Below are 13911 nucleotides of genomic sequence, written 5' to 3'. Positions count from 1 at the left end.
AGGGACTTTAGACTAAAGACCTACCTTCATTTTGTACTAAAAATCTTTGGAGTTCAAATTTACCATTTTTTTTTTTTTTTTTTTTTTTTTTTTTTTTTTTTTTTATCAGTAAATAGTCAGTAGCAAAACTATTACATACATATACATATATATAGCTATATATATATTTGTGTGCATACATATGTATATATACACACAGAGAAAAGTAACTAATGATTAAATACTTTCTTTCAGGGACATGGATGCCGGGAAATAGTCATGCAAGTTAACCTGAGGTTATGCTCCACTTTAAAAATATTCTACTGCAGTTGGCTCTGGCAAAGCCTCACATTGTTCTCATTTACTCTCTCTATCCATTCTTCGGTGACCTTATTTTTAAAGCACCTAATAAGTCACTGTCTTCCTTTCTGTGACTGTGTCCCAAAAAAGATGAAGAGATAATGTATGCAACCCAAAATAACCATTTCTTATAATAAGTAAAGGTTAAAATCATTTATATGGTGACTCATAGAGACATCTAGTGCTGCAAATGTATCAGGAATTGATGGTGTCCACATACAGTTGAGGCAGATTAAATGGAAGTGATGTGCTCACACTTATATTTGGGAAATAATCCCACCCTCTATTTTTTCCCATAAAATGGGACACTGTATGAAACTAAACACTGCAAAAACATGAAATATAGCCTGTCTTCCTGAGTAACTACTTCTATTTTCTATCTATCCAGTTATCTGCCTTTTCTTGGTTTATGCCTTACTTTATATCACCAGAGGTCATAAACCCTATAATAAATCAGATTGCTACCCAGCAATTCTTCCCCTCCACTACTAATCTACAGTTTCCCCTTTTTCTGTGTAATAACTCACATGAATTATTTTGACTGTTAGTTTGTGAAATTTTTCTTCATAAAAGACCTGTGATTGATAGTTTCTTTTTGGTAACACAGATATTTTACTAACTAAATGATCTATACCAGGTATAAGAGGACATGAAAATATCAATTTATATATTTAAACCCCGGTATGTGTTAGGCATGGTTTTGAGCCCAGTTGAACCTACTGGAAATGCAAGCTAGCTGTTAAGGAGTTTAAATTTTGCCACACATAATTTCTATTATTGTGTCAATATAAAAAAGGAAGATATGTTCACAGTCTTTAAACACAAGGGAAAAAGGAAACAGTGATATCTGAGTCACTGTTTGTATTCTACATTTCTTAATTTTCTGTTGTAGTTTTATTTAAAAAGATACATAGTAGATAATATATTACTATAACATAAAAATATGGAAATACACCACAAAAACATGGCAAAGTGTGAAAACTAGATGCCATTTTTAAATATATTGCAATGCTGTTATATTATTTTTCTTGTAAACTTTAATTGTGAAATATGCCAAACAGGACAATTTTTTTCAAAACAGAGAAATTCGCAATACTTCCATGACTAATGTGGATCAACACTTTATCATATTTTGGATATATATATATATATAAACTATTTATTTTATTTATTTGAAAGAGTTACAGAAAAGGAAGAGACAGAGACAGAGGTCTTCTAGCAGCTGGTTCACTCCCCCAAATGACTACAATGGTTGGAGCTGAGCAAACCCGAAACCAGGAGCCAGGAGTTTCTTCTGGGTCTCCCACGTGGGTACAGGAGCCCAAGGATGTGGGCCATCCTCCTCTGCTTTCCCGGGCACATAAAATGAGAGTTGGATTAGAAGTGGCCGGCGCCGTGGCTCACTAGGCTAATCCTCTGCCTACAGCGCCAGCACACCGGGTTCTAATCCTGGTCAGGGCGCCGGATTCTGTCCGGTTGCCCCTCTTCCAGTCCAGCTCTCTGCTGTGGCCCGGGAAGGCAGTGGAGGATGGCCCGAGTGATTGGGCCCTGCACCCCATGGGAGACCAGGAGAGGAACCTGGCTCCTGGCTTCGGATCAGCGCAGTGCACCGGCTGCAGCGGGCCAGCCACAGCGGCCATTAGAGGGTGAACCAACGGAAAAGGAAGACCTTTCTCTCTGTCTCTCTCTCTCACTTTCCACTCTGCCTGTAGGGGGCAAAAAAAAAAGTGGAGCAGCTGGGACTGAAACCGGCACCCATATGGGATGCTGGTGCTGCAGGCTGATGTTTTAACCCACTGTGCCACAGCATCAGCCCCTGGATATATTCTTTATGAGCTAAAATATATATGTCACAGTAATTGGTTGACTCTTTTCTTAAATTTTATTCATAGATTTAACTTCTCACTTGAAGGAACTGTTAACTTCCATTAATTAAAAAAACAATCCTGTGAGTATGTATTCAGTTATACTTAAATATTTTTGCATAATTAATGTACAATTTCAAGATAACGATGATCTGTATCTATTTTCAGATCAGTTTTCACTCAGAATTCTTATATTTATTTATCTTTACATGTGGCTCTTCAGATATAAGTAATTCTAAGTGTTTATTATTATTATTTCAGGATGTGAATGTACTGCAATTTAGTTATTTATTTACTGTGAATCAATATTTTGTTTATCCCCTCTTTGATTACAATCAACACTGAAAGGAATACCTGTGTTTGTCTTCTTGCCTACATGTGCAGATTCTAGGATACATGTGTGGTGGTGAACTCTGTATCATAAACTCTGTCTGTGCCAAATGACATTCCTGACAGAAAATGTGGATAAATTTTGCCCAAACCCTCAACTCTTTACAATGTACAATACTATAGACCTTAATTTTGCTAAAATAACTGGTATGGAGCTGTGTCTCTTGCTTTTATTGCATTTCTCTGATTTCTAGCTACTTCAGAAAACTTTTCATGTTTACTAGACATCAAATAATGTTTTCCATAAATTATCTTCATAGCATTTCCATGGTTTTCTGTGGAATACATATGGTACTTTTTTGTCTAACAGAAGTTACTTAATGTTAAAAATATGTGCTTCAATTTTAAGGGATGCATAAAACGTGTTTCCCTCTGTGTATCATTTTGTATATTAGCATAAAATTGTTCTTTACATTTTTGTATCATCAAATACATCAATCTGTCCCTTTGTAGGATGATAATCTGAGACTTGTGTCAGTGTTTTTTTTTTCTATCTTGGCAATGTGTATATATATATATATATATATATAGCCAATTCATTTTTCTCTAATTTCTTTTTTCTTTTAGATATTTATTCTTTATGTATTTTATTCATCTATATGACAAGTAGTACAAATTTAAATTTTTGTCTTTCAATAATAATAGTACATATCCCAGTGATGCATGTTGATGGGTCATTTTCCTGTACTTTTCCAAAACACAACTGGGTTAAATATACATCTTTTTTTTCATTTCTCTGCTATTTGGTCCATTAATATATGTGTATTTACTGTTACTAGCTCTTTGAATATTTAGAAAGAGGGGTATCCTTGATGCTAATTGTATCCCTATGAATTCCAAAGTTTGCTTTCTATCTCCTTGAACAACATAAATTAAAAAAAAAAAACCAACAAATTTATAGCACTTATAAATATACACAAGCATTTAGGCATTCATTTAATACTTTCTATGATTACTTTCCAAATTGATTATCTTTTTTTTAAAGATTTTATTTATTTAATTGAGAGGCAAAATTACAGACAGAGAGAGGGAGAGACAGAAAGATCTTCCATCCGCTGTTTCACTCCCCAGATGGCAGCAATGGCAGGAATTGGGCTGATCTGAAGCCAGTAGCCAGGAGCTTTTTCGGGTCTCCCATGTGAGTGCTTGGGCCAAAGCACTTGGGCCATCTTCTGCTGCTTTCCCAGGCCGTGAACAGAGAGCTGGATCAGAAGAGAAGCAGCCAGGACACGACCCAGTGCCCATATGGGATGCTGGCACTGTAGGTGAGGCTTAGCCCACTATGCCACAGTGCAGGCCCCTTGATTAGCTTTTATTTCTAAAATTTTATTTATTTATTTCAAAGTCAGAGTTAAACAAACAGAGAAGAGGCAGAGAGAGAGAGAGAGAGGTCTTCCATCCACTGGTTCACTCCCCAGTTGGCTGCAATGGCTGGAGCTGCGCTGATCCAAAGCCAGGAGCCAGGAGCATCCTCCTTACAAGGCCATAGCAGAGAGCTTGATGGGAAGTAGAACAGCCAGGACTCAAACCAGCACCCATATTGGATGCTGGCACAGCAGATGGCAGCTTTATCCACAACTCCACAGTGTCTGTCCCATCCCTTGATTAGCTTCTACAAAATAATACTTCAATGCCTTTATATACTATTCAAAGTATATAAAAATTTTATTTAACTATTATTGAGAATGTATGAATTATTTGTTTTATACTACAAAATTTATTGAATATATATATACATATAATGTTTGTACCTAATTTATATATAATTTTATATACTTTATACATATATTTAAAATGAGGCTAACTTTATTAATCATGTATTATGTAAGTACATTTGGTCACTGATAAACAACATATAATATAGTGATCCAATAATATTTTAATGAAGCTGAAAAATTTCTATCACTTAATGATGTGGATATTATAATATTGTAGCACATGCATCACTCACACATTTGCTAAGATACTGATATAAACAATCTACTGTTCTGCCAGTCATACAAAATTGGAGCACATGCAGTTATATATAGTACATAACTAGATAATGATAACAAAGGACAATGTTGTTGGTTTATGCATTTACTACACTGTACTTTATGTGTCATTTTGGAGTGTATTCCTTATACTTATATTAAAAATGTTAACTGTAGAACAGTATGCGTCTTATGCCTGCAGCAGCTTACTACGTATCATGTTTATGCATCTCTTTATTGTATCAAGAAACCACCACAAATGATTGACTTTTACTATTTTGATTTGTGTGAGTTCACTTTGTTGTTCACACAATGCAATACATTCTATGACATTCACACAATTTCAAAATTGCCTAATATGCATTTCTCAGAATTTATTCCATCATTAAGCAATGCATGACTGCATATATACGTATATATAAAACTCTCTATATTCATCTAATATAGAATCTCCAGAGGGAAATGTTGACAATTGATACAGATATTTATATATAGATATAGATATAAATATATTAAACAATTGCTTCCTGAAATATATTTTGTATTTATAAGTTTATACACCTAGGATGTCAGTGCTAAATACATGTCTGCTATAGTGAATATTAACATTAAAATATTGGCAAAAGGTTGGATTGCGTCTCATGATTCATGTCTAACAAGAACAAAGTGAATATTTTATGTCTGTGCTGTCCCTGCAATGCTTTGTTTATGCTTAGGTAAAACCAATAGAAGTAGAAAAACATAGACATTTTTTCTTTTCTCTCTCTTTTTTTTTTTTTAATTTGACAGATAGAGTTGCACAGTGAGAGAGAGAGACAGAGAGAAAGGTCTTCCTTCCGTTGATTCACCCCTCAAATGGCCGCTACGGCCAGTGCTGCGCCATCCGAAGCCAGGAGCCAGGTGCCTCTCCCTGGTTTCCCATGAGGGTGCAGGAGCCCAAGCACTTGGGCCATCCTCCACTGCCTTCCCCAGCCAAAGCAGAGAACTGGACTGTAAGAGGAGCAACCGGGACTAGAATCCGGTGCACATATGGGATGCCAGCACCACAGGTGGAGAATTAATCAAGGAGCCACGGCGCTGGCCTGTCATTTTATAAGCAATTGTTTGTATATTCCCTCTATCTCCTTATAAGTAATTTTTAAAAATACTATTACTTTAAAACCCTGTAAGTGGACACTTTGTGCATCCATTAAGTCATATGTGGGACTCACATTGCATATCACAGTGCCTGGGCTTAAGTTCTGGCTCTACTTTTTTATTATTTTTTAAGATTTATTTATTTATTTGAAAGGCAGTGTTACAGAGGCAGAGGCAGAGAGATACAGAGAGGTCTTCTGTACGCTGGTTCACTCCACAGATGACCACAATGGCCAGAGGTTAAAACTGTACCAATCTGAAGCCAAGAGCCAGGAGCTTCTTCTGGGTCTTCCATGGGGGTGCAGGGGCCCAAGGACTTGGGCTGTCTCCTACTGCTTTCTCAGGCCAAAGCAGAGAGCTGACTCAGAAGTGGAGCAGCCAGTACACAAACTTGTACCCTTGCAGGATGCTGGCACTGCAGACAGCAGCTTTACCTGCTATGCTATAGCACCAGCCCTGTGGCTCTGTTTTTGATTCTGGCTTCCTGCTAATTTGCACCCTTGGAGGCAATAAATGATGACTCAAGTACTCGGGTCCATGCCACACTTCTTTGAAACCCAGATTGAGTTCTGAGCTCTTGACTTCGGCCTGGCCTAAACTTGACCATTGCCTGCATTTGGGGAGTAAAGCAGTGGATGAAAAATCTCTACCCGTCTTTCTCTTCCTGCCTTTAAAATAAAATTAAAATGAGTAAATTTTTAAATTCGTTTTTAAAAATATGTCCTGGATGTGTATTTTGGTATGTGATAGGAACATAGATGTATATACGAAAATAATGCATATATTCAAATCTGATTAAGTTATGCCAATATGATCCTATAATTTATTTTTCTTTATATTTTGCTTCCCTCCTTTAACTCCTCTAAATTCTTTGAAATAATTTTCAGGTTTGCTGAGTATTTACCTATTAATGCAATACAATGTAATTTTCCCTTTCAATTGGCAATACTCTAAATAATAATGTAAAAATTATATTGCATTCAATAATTTGGGGGCATGTCTTTCACATGTATGTGTGTGTATGTGTGTGTGTATGCACATATCTATGTATGCCTAAGGCAGCACTGAAAAAAAAATTATCATTTTTGTAGTGGCCCATGATAGTTCTGTTGAATGGAAAAAGAAAAGTTTTTTTTTTTTTTAATTTGTCAAATTTAGTGACAATTTTCATCTCTTGACTTCAGGATAATTTGACACTCTTTACTACTTTATGAAACTCTCCCATTTCTCAGAATTGGTAAAAGCATTCCATTTTGATTCTTCTACTCTGAGAGACTACAGCTTACCATCCTGGTGCATTTTCCTTTCAATATCCACAAATGGGGACTGTTGTGCTGTAGAGTGTTGGGTTAAGCCACATCTTGACACACCAGTATCCTGTATCAGAGTGTTGATTTGAGTCTTTGCTGCTCTATTTCAGATCCACTTTCATGCTAATGTAGCTGGAAAGGCAGTGAAGGATGACCAAAGTATTTGATCCCTGGCCCCTACATGGGAGACACGGATGGAGTTCATGGCTCATGACTTTGGGCTAGTGCAGTCCTGGCTTTCATGGCCATTTGGGCAGAGAATCCACTGACAGCAAGATCTCTCTATGTATCTATCTCTCCATCTCTCTGTCTCCACCTTTCAAAGAAATAAAACTTTTCAAAATATTCATTAATGGATTTGCATGATTTTGTTGTCATTTGTCTTTTGTTCACATTTAAAGATTTTGTCGACTTAAACTAGTATCCGTATGCCTATGATTCTCAACTATGCAGTGTCCTTTCCCTCCCTTCTTCCCAGTAAAACTCCCTGGAAGGAACACTTACTCTTTTCTGCTTACAATACTCTGGTAGTTAATTGTGTATTGTAAATATTATTCTGTTTAGTTCTTTCTTATTGGCATCAGCATTATATGCAATCTTTGTTTTCCAAATTAGACTCTTCTCAGTAAATATTGTTATCTCTCCCAAAGTAATTTTAGATCCTCCTTATTTTTACTTGCAATTAAAACATATGCTTAGATTTGTATGCACACATGGTGGTGATTATGCCTCTACATAAAATGAGAATATGTGTGCCTTTTTCCTTATCTACAATTTTCTCTTCTAACTCCCTACATCTAACATATATGGTATTACTATTATATTATAAAATTTCGATAATCTTTTCCTTTGTCCATTAAATACTACAAAATACGCTTTTTCCAAAAATATGTCATATACCCTCATAGAGCTCCATGAGAAAGTTAAATTTTTGACGTATCTTCAAAAGCTATATAGTATCACTTCTGCTATATTATATTCATAAATCATGGTTGATTAAGCCTGTCTCACACCCAAAGGAAGAGAAAATATTCACCACTTTTTGAAGGAGTATCAAAGAATAGAGACATGTCTTTAAACTACTGAAATCTCCTCGATAAATTAGGAGTTTTCTTCTATTATAATATTTAATTCATATCATAGAAATAAATCTTATCTTTTCTAATTTCATTTCTTCATTTCCTTTGTGATTAGACTAATATGCAAGGAAGAATGATCCACTGCTCTTGGGCAACATGTTCCTCCCTCAAATCTCATTTTATGTATCCTCCAAGATTGGTCCTCCTAGACTCCTAATGAACCAGCAGAGCCTTTTGACCATGTCGGTGGACGTATATGTGTCCTCACTGTAAATTATCTTCTATCCACAGGAAGTAAAAAATTCAACGGTGCTGCCTGTGGTTTTAATCACAGGGGAGCTGTTCCATCCACTACTGTCTTTTAGTGTCACTACCGAATGTATCTCTAATGTAGCAATAGCTCATATTAAGCTTGCAAGTACAAGCGAAGATGACATATTCATGACACATTCCCTGTCAGTTTGTCAGGGGAAACAACAAAGACAACTTGTGTGTGACTTGATGTAGGGACGTTAATGTAACCATGATGTTGCCTTTTAGTATGTGTTCATGGTTAGTATAGCTTTCTTGTACCTTCAAGGTGTGCTTAGTCCCAGTGCTGAAAGGGACAGCTCTGTTTAAGGTGCGATTCTGAATGAATCCACTTTATTTATTTGATTGACCTGGTAGTACCTAGCTTATGATGTCCCTTGATTAGATGCTTAGTGTTTAATGTGGACTCTTTACAAACTAAAAGTTTCTAATGTAAATGGTGTAAAGTTTCCTTGCTGCAGGGAGTATGGCTTGTGTAGCATATTCCACTGACACTTTCTTTATGAAGCTTGCCAAATATCCCATCCAGTCTCTTTCTCTCCCATAAAACCTCTAGTAACTTGGAAACTGTTGAATCTTATTCCCTAAGTATTAGAGTTTCTTTTAGGACTACATTGTCATGGATTTCAAAACTTTTGGTGTCAAAATATATTTATCTTTTAATTCTGTTTTCCATGAAATTTTGAAGTTTCCTCATATTTTAATCCATATTGAAAAGTATAATATGTATATGTACAGTTTCTTCATACTAGTAGACTATATTTCTAGAGGAATTTTAGGTTTACAGAAACATTTAGCAGAAAGTGCAGAGAATTTTCTTATTGATGAATGGAAAGTAGATTAGTGATTGACAGGCATTTTACATAAGGAGGAGTGGGGAGGGATTGCTATTGTGAGTGGGTTTTTTTTTTTTTTTTGAGGTTATGTAAGTATTTTAAAAAGTAGATAGTTCTGGGGCAAGTGCTATGACACAGCGAGTTAAGCCTTGGCCTGCAATGCCAGAATCCCATTTGGGTTCCAGTTTGAGTCCCGGCTGCTCCGCTTCTGATCCAGCACCCTGTAAAATGTGCCTTGGAAAGCAGTGGAAGATGGTCCAAGGCTCTGGGTCCCTACACCAATGTGGGAGACTTAGGTGGAGTTCTAGTCTCTTGGTTTTGACTTGGCCTGTCCCTGGCTGTTATGGCCATTTGGGAAGTGAACCAGCAGATGCAAAATCTCTCTCTCTGTCTCTCAATCTCTCTCTCTAACTCTACCTTTCAAATAAATAAATAAATCATTTTTAATAAAAAGTAGATGGTTCTGAAACTCTATAAATTTACCAAAAACCAATGAATTGTATACTTTAGGTGGGTGAATTTTAGTTATGTGAATTGTATCTTAGTAAAGCTATAACTAAATACCAAAAGCAGAAAGAAAATACCCTTTAACTTTACAGCAATAAATAAATACTGTCAATGTCTAACTCACTTCAATATAGGTATCTCTGTGAGTAAATATTATTTAATTTACACAAATTATCTCATACTACCCATAGTTTTTGTAAATTTTTCATATCATTCAAGAATAATGATAGATACTTGTCATCTGAATTAATTTAATTCTAGATTATCTTTTTCAATATCTAAATAATATTTTTATTTTTGATGGTACTTGACTAATATTTAAATGTTGGTTTTCTCTTTTCACAATTATAAATTTCACAATTTTAGCTACATCATTTTGGAATCTAAGGATAGTTAGGGAAGCACAATTACCAACCTCAAGAGATAAAAGTACTTAACACTTTGATACAAAATCTATAAATGACAAGCTAAAGGATTATATTAATGTATACCTCAGTCAATAATGTCATTATTATATGCCCTACAAAAATAATTGAGCCTCATAATTATTTTTAACTTTGTAAATCTGAATATCTACAACTGTATATCATTAATATGCTTTTGATAATGAGTGCACAGTAACACATATATACATAAAAAGTGAAATCTTGTTTATATTTCATATAATTTAATTTGTATGTTATTACATTTGTCTTAAGGTTAGAATGATGCCAACATAATTAGTTTACATTCCTGTTTCTAGAGCTTCTAACAAAAAAATTAGTGAAAGTACATTGTACTGAATAATGTTCAAGATGTTCAAACATATGTTAAGATCATATACACACAATTAAATAGATTTATAATCATATTATGAATCTATTAGTGGCTTTCTTTGGACATTAGCATTAACTTTTAACCAAATAATGTTTTTTTATACACATAGACAACACATTTAATTACTTCAAATGTTAAATGGAACATATAAATTCCTTTACTTAACTTTCTAATGCATAAATTATATCAGTTGACATAATTAAGTAGTAATCTGTGAATAGTATAACAAAGTTGACTCATCGTTTAACATTTGTATGCAAATATACAAAATAGTTTTCTATGGCTTAAATTAGAATTACATATGTCTTACTCAATGGCTATATATTCAAAATTTATGCTTAAAACATTGTTTTCATCTGTGTGGATTATAAGTAAATGTGTGGGATGTGCAATAGTTTCCTTTCTATGTTACAGAAGAGATTCTGTACTAAAAAAATTAAAACTTTCTATTTGTACAAATAAGTATGAAATTTTCTAAAGTTAAAAAACTGGAAAATAATTCATTGACCTTGTATTCTTTCAGCCACCTGATTCTCTTTTTTAAAAATTTTCTGGTCTTATTCCTTTTATGCAAGTCTACCATGATTTTTCCATGCATTCTAGTTGTTTTTAAATTATTTATTTTTTGAGAAATAGTGTGACAGGCACACAGTGAGCTCCCATCTGCCGGTTCAATCCTCAAATGCCCAGAATAGTCAACACGGGGCCTAGGTGAAGCCTGGAGCCAGGCGCTTAATACTCAGTGAATGTCAAGTCTCCTATGTGGGTGGCAGAAATCCAATTACTTCAGCCATCCCTGTTGTTCCCAAAGGTTGGGTTCATGTTAGCCGGAAGCTGATATCAGGAGCTGAAGGCAGAAATCAAACCCAGGCACTCTGATGTGGGAAACATGTCTGTCAATCAGCATCTTTACTGCTAAATACCTGCTCCACGTTCTAATTTTTGACTATGTGCACCAATTTTCTTTCTACAGTCAACCACCGAATACAAACTATTACTTCCTCTGTATCTGTTCAACCATAAAATATCAAGTTTCCATAATTAGTTTTTTTCTTCCTCAAAATTTTTTTTGCAGAATATGCTGTTGCACGTATTAGTTTTAATTTAAATATATATTTTTTATTTAGTAAAATTTTGTGTAAATATTTTGCAAATATTTATACTCATATTCAAGTATATTCATGTACATTTATTCATTTTTTCCTATGAGAAAATAAGCTTTCATCTTATCAAATTGTCAAAAGGGTCAAAGATGACCCAAAACAGGCCCACGTTCTTATATCTAAAATGTAAAGAGCTTAGGTGCTATCATTTCCATAATAATGCTAGGTTAAATCTATGAAAATCAATGACTTTTTCTGGAGTCACCAGAGAAATGAAGTGGTAGGGCAAATCGCAAGAAAATGCAGTTTTAGCTAAGAACTATTTATCTGGAGCAGAAGGACAGGGGCTGTGAACTGGTAGGAACACTTATGAAAAGGTAACTTTGATGAATTGCTGGAGGCTGAGTTTGGATTAGTGTGAGAGAAACATCCCAGAGGCTACTGTCTTAGTGGGCTGTCCAAATACTTTCATAGGCTTTCTTTCCATCAGCTCTACCAGATTCTTGCAATTATGAACTGAGAAAAAAAATAACCCTTGTGGCTTCTGCATATGGAGGGGAAGAGTAATGATAGCGATATATGCCCAGAACCTTCTCTGTATAAAAGACTTACATCCCAGGGAAAATGACTTTCCCAGAGCTAAATTCTGATCTTGTATCCCAGCTGGGGAAAAGAAATTCCCTCCAGTCCTTTTCTCCTTTTTATTTGTCTTACATAAGGCAGGTTTATTATGGTGCAGTCAGCAGGGGTTAAACCTTCAAGGAAACATATTGGGGTCTGAGTAACCAGGAAAAGGAGTAGGTGTTTAGAGAAAACTGTGACCACTTGTGAATGTCGCAGCCCTTATACACAGCTCACTTATAAATTGAGATTATTCAAAATATAAAATGCTCAATCTCCATCACCATTCCCACCATACAACTGGCCTCTAATTATAATCGATTTATAGAGTACAGATGAGCTACAGGACACTAATTCGCTCTGATAGGGAGTCTTCAGGAACACCCAAATGCTAGAGTAGAGAGAAACCAAAAGGTACACTAAAGAAATTGGAACAAACTTAGCCAGAGTAACATCAGTCATGACATAAAGGTTCTATTTAACTCAGTTTCTACAACGCAATACAATTTATTTAGCCTTTAGCAAATAAAATTGCAAGACATGTCAGAGGGTTAAAAAAAAAAAAAAACACAATCTAAAGAGTCAAAGCAATCTTGAAATCAGACTCAAACATGACACAAATGCCAGAATGACCAGACGATATATGCTACTATAGTTTTAATGATCTGTGACTATTTTAAAGTTTACTGTATATGCATGAAATTGACATTTTTTCATTTGATTATGGTTTATAGCCTTTAACTGTATTCCTCCTGGTCTATGGTCTTCTTATTTTTATTTGTTTAGCTATTCACTGGAGAATAAACATTTGACTATAATGTAAATTAAAATGTTATCTCAAAAGCTAAAAAGGGAAAAAAGGACAAGAAAAATAAAATAACTATGATTAATGTGTCAAGATTTATAAATGAAAAAGCCGATAGCAAACAAGAATAGGTGGATAAGACAAGCAGCAATATGAAATCATATGCAAAAATAATCAAATGCTAGAAATAAGAATCACGTGAATAGAAATTAAAAATATATTTGATGATTTCATCATTTATTTTTCAACACAGCTAAAAAAATGCACAAACTTGAAGATAGGTCAATAAAAGTTTACTGTGCTGAAATGTAAAAAAGTAAAAATAATGAAAAATAACACAATGCAATATTCAAAAAAGGAATGGGACAATATTTAAAGATCTAACATATGTATTTGAAACACCACAAGAGAAGAAAGATTAAATGCAAGAAAGAAATATTTGAGGTAATAAGGGCTGAAAGCATTCCATAATAAATGGCAGATATCAACTCACAGCTCAGAAAATTTAAAGGACACCAAGTAGGATAACTGTTCAAATACCCACTCACAAACATATAACTGTGAGAATACAATATTTAAAACTACTGAAAGCCAGAGTCAAAGATAAAATCTTGAAAAGATAACCACATCCCTAAACTTAATATTGAGGAGCATGTTTCACATCACCAAATGTATTTTTGTTAATTTCTATATAAACATGATAGATACAGATTATCAATGAGTTTCTGTGAATGTAAATGCCAAATAATATCCTCACACAGATATCCATATAATTTCACCCAAAAAAAAGTTTTGAGAGTAACCATTTTAATATACAT

The 13911-nt window shown here is 34.6% G+C and overlaps 1 long non-coding RNA gene across 1 annotated transcript in view; it reads left to right on the top strand.

The window, feature by feature from the left end:
- Positions 1 to 203: 203 nt before the first annotated feature.
- The window catches only part of LOC138848962 (uncharacterized), a 115675-nt gene continuing 101967 nt past the window's right edge, over positions 204 to 13911 (top strand). Inside the window, exons 1-2 of the long non-coding RNA XR_011387207.1 lie at positions 204 to 275; positions 2232 to 2287. This is a non-coding gene — a long non-coding RNA (uncharacterized lncRNA). The remainder of the gene's footprint in view (positions 276 to 2231; positions 2288 to 13911) is intronic.

This window comes from Oryctolagus cuniculus, chromosome 3 (assembly GCF_964237555.1).
Source record: "Oryctolagus cuniculus chromosome 3, mOryCun1.1, whole genome shotgun sequence".
In the NCBI taxonomy this organism is placed as follows: Eukaryota; Metazoa; Chordata; class Mammalia; order Lagomorpha; family Leporidae; genus Oryctolagus; species Oryctolagus cuniculus.
The sequence above is the reverse complement of the archived record's forward strand: the minus strand, read 5'-3'. Positions and strand labels throughout refer to the sequence as shown.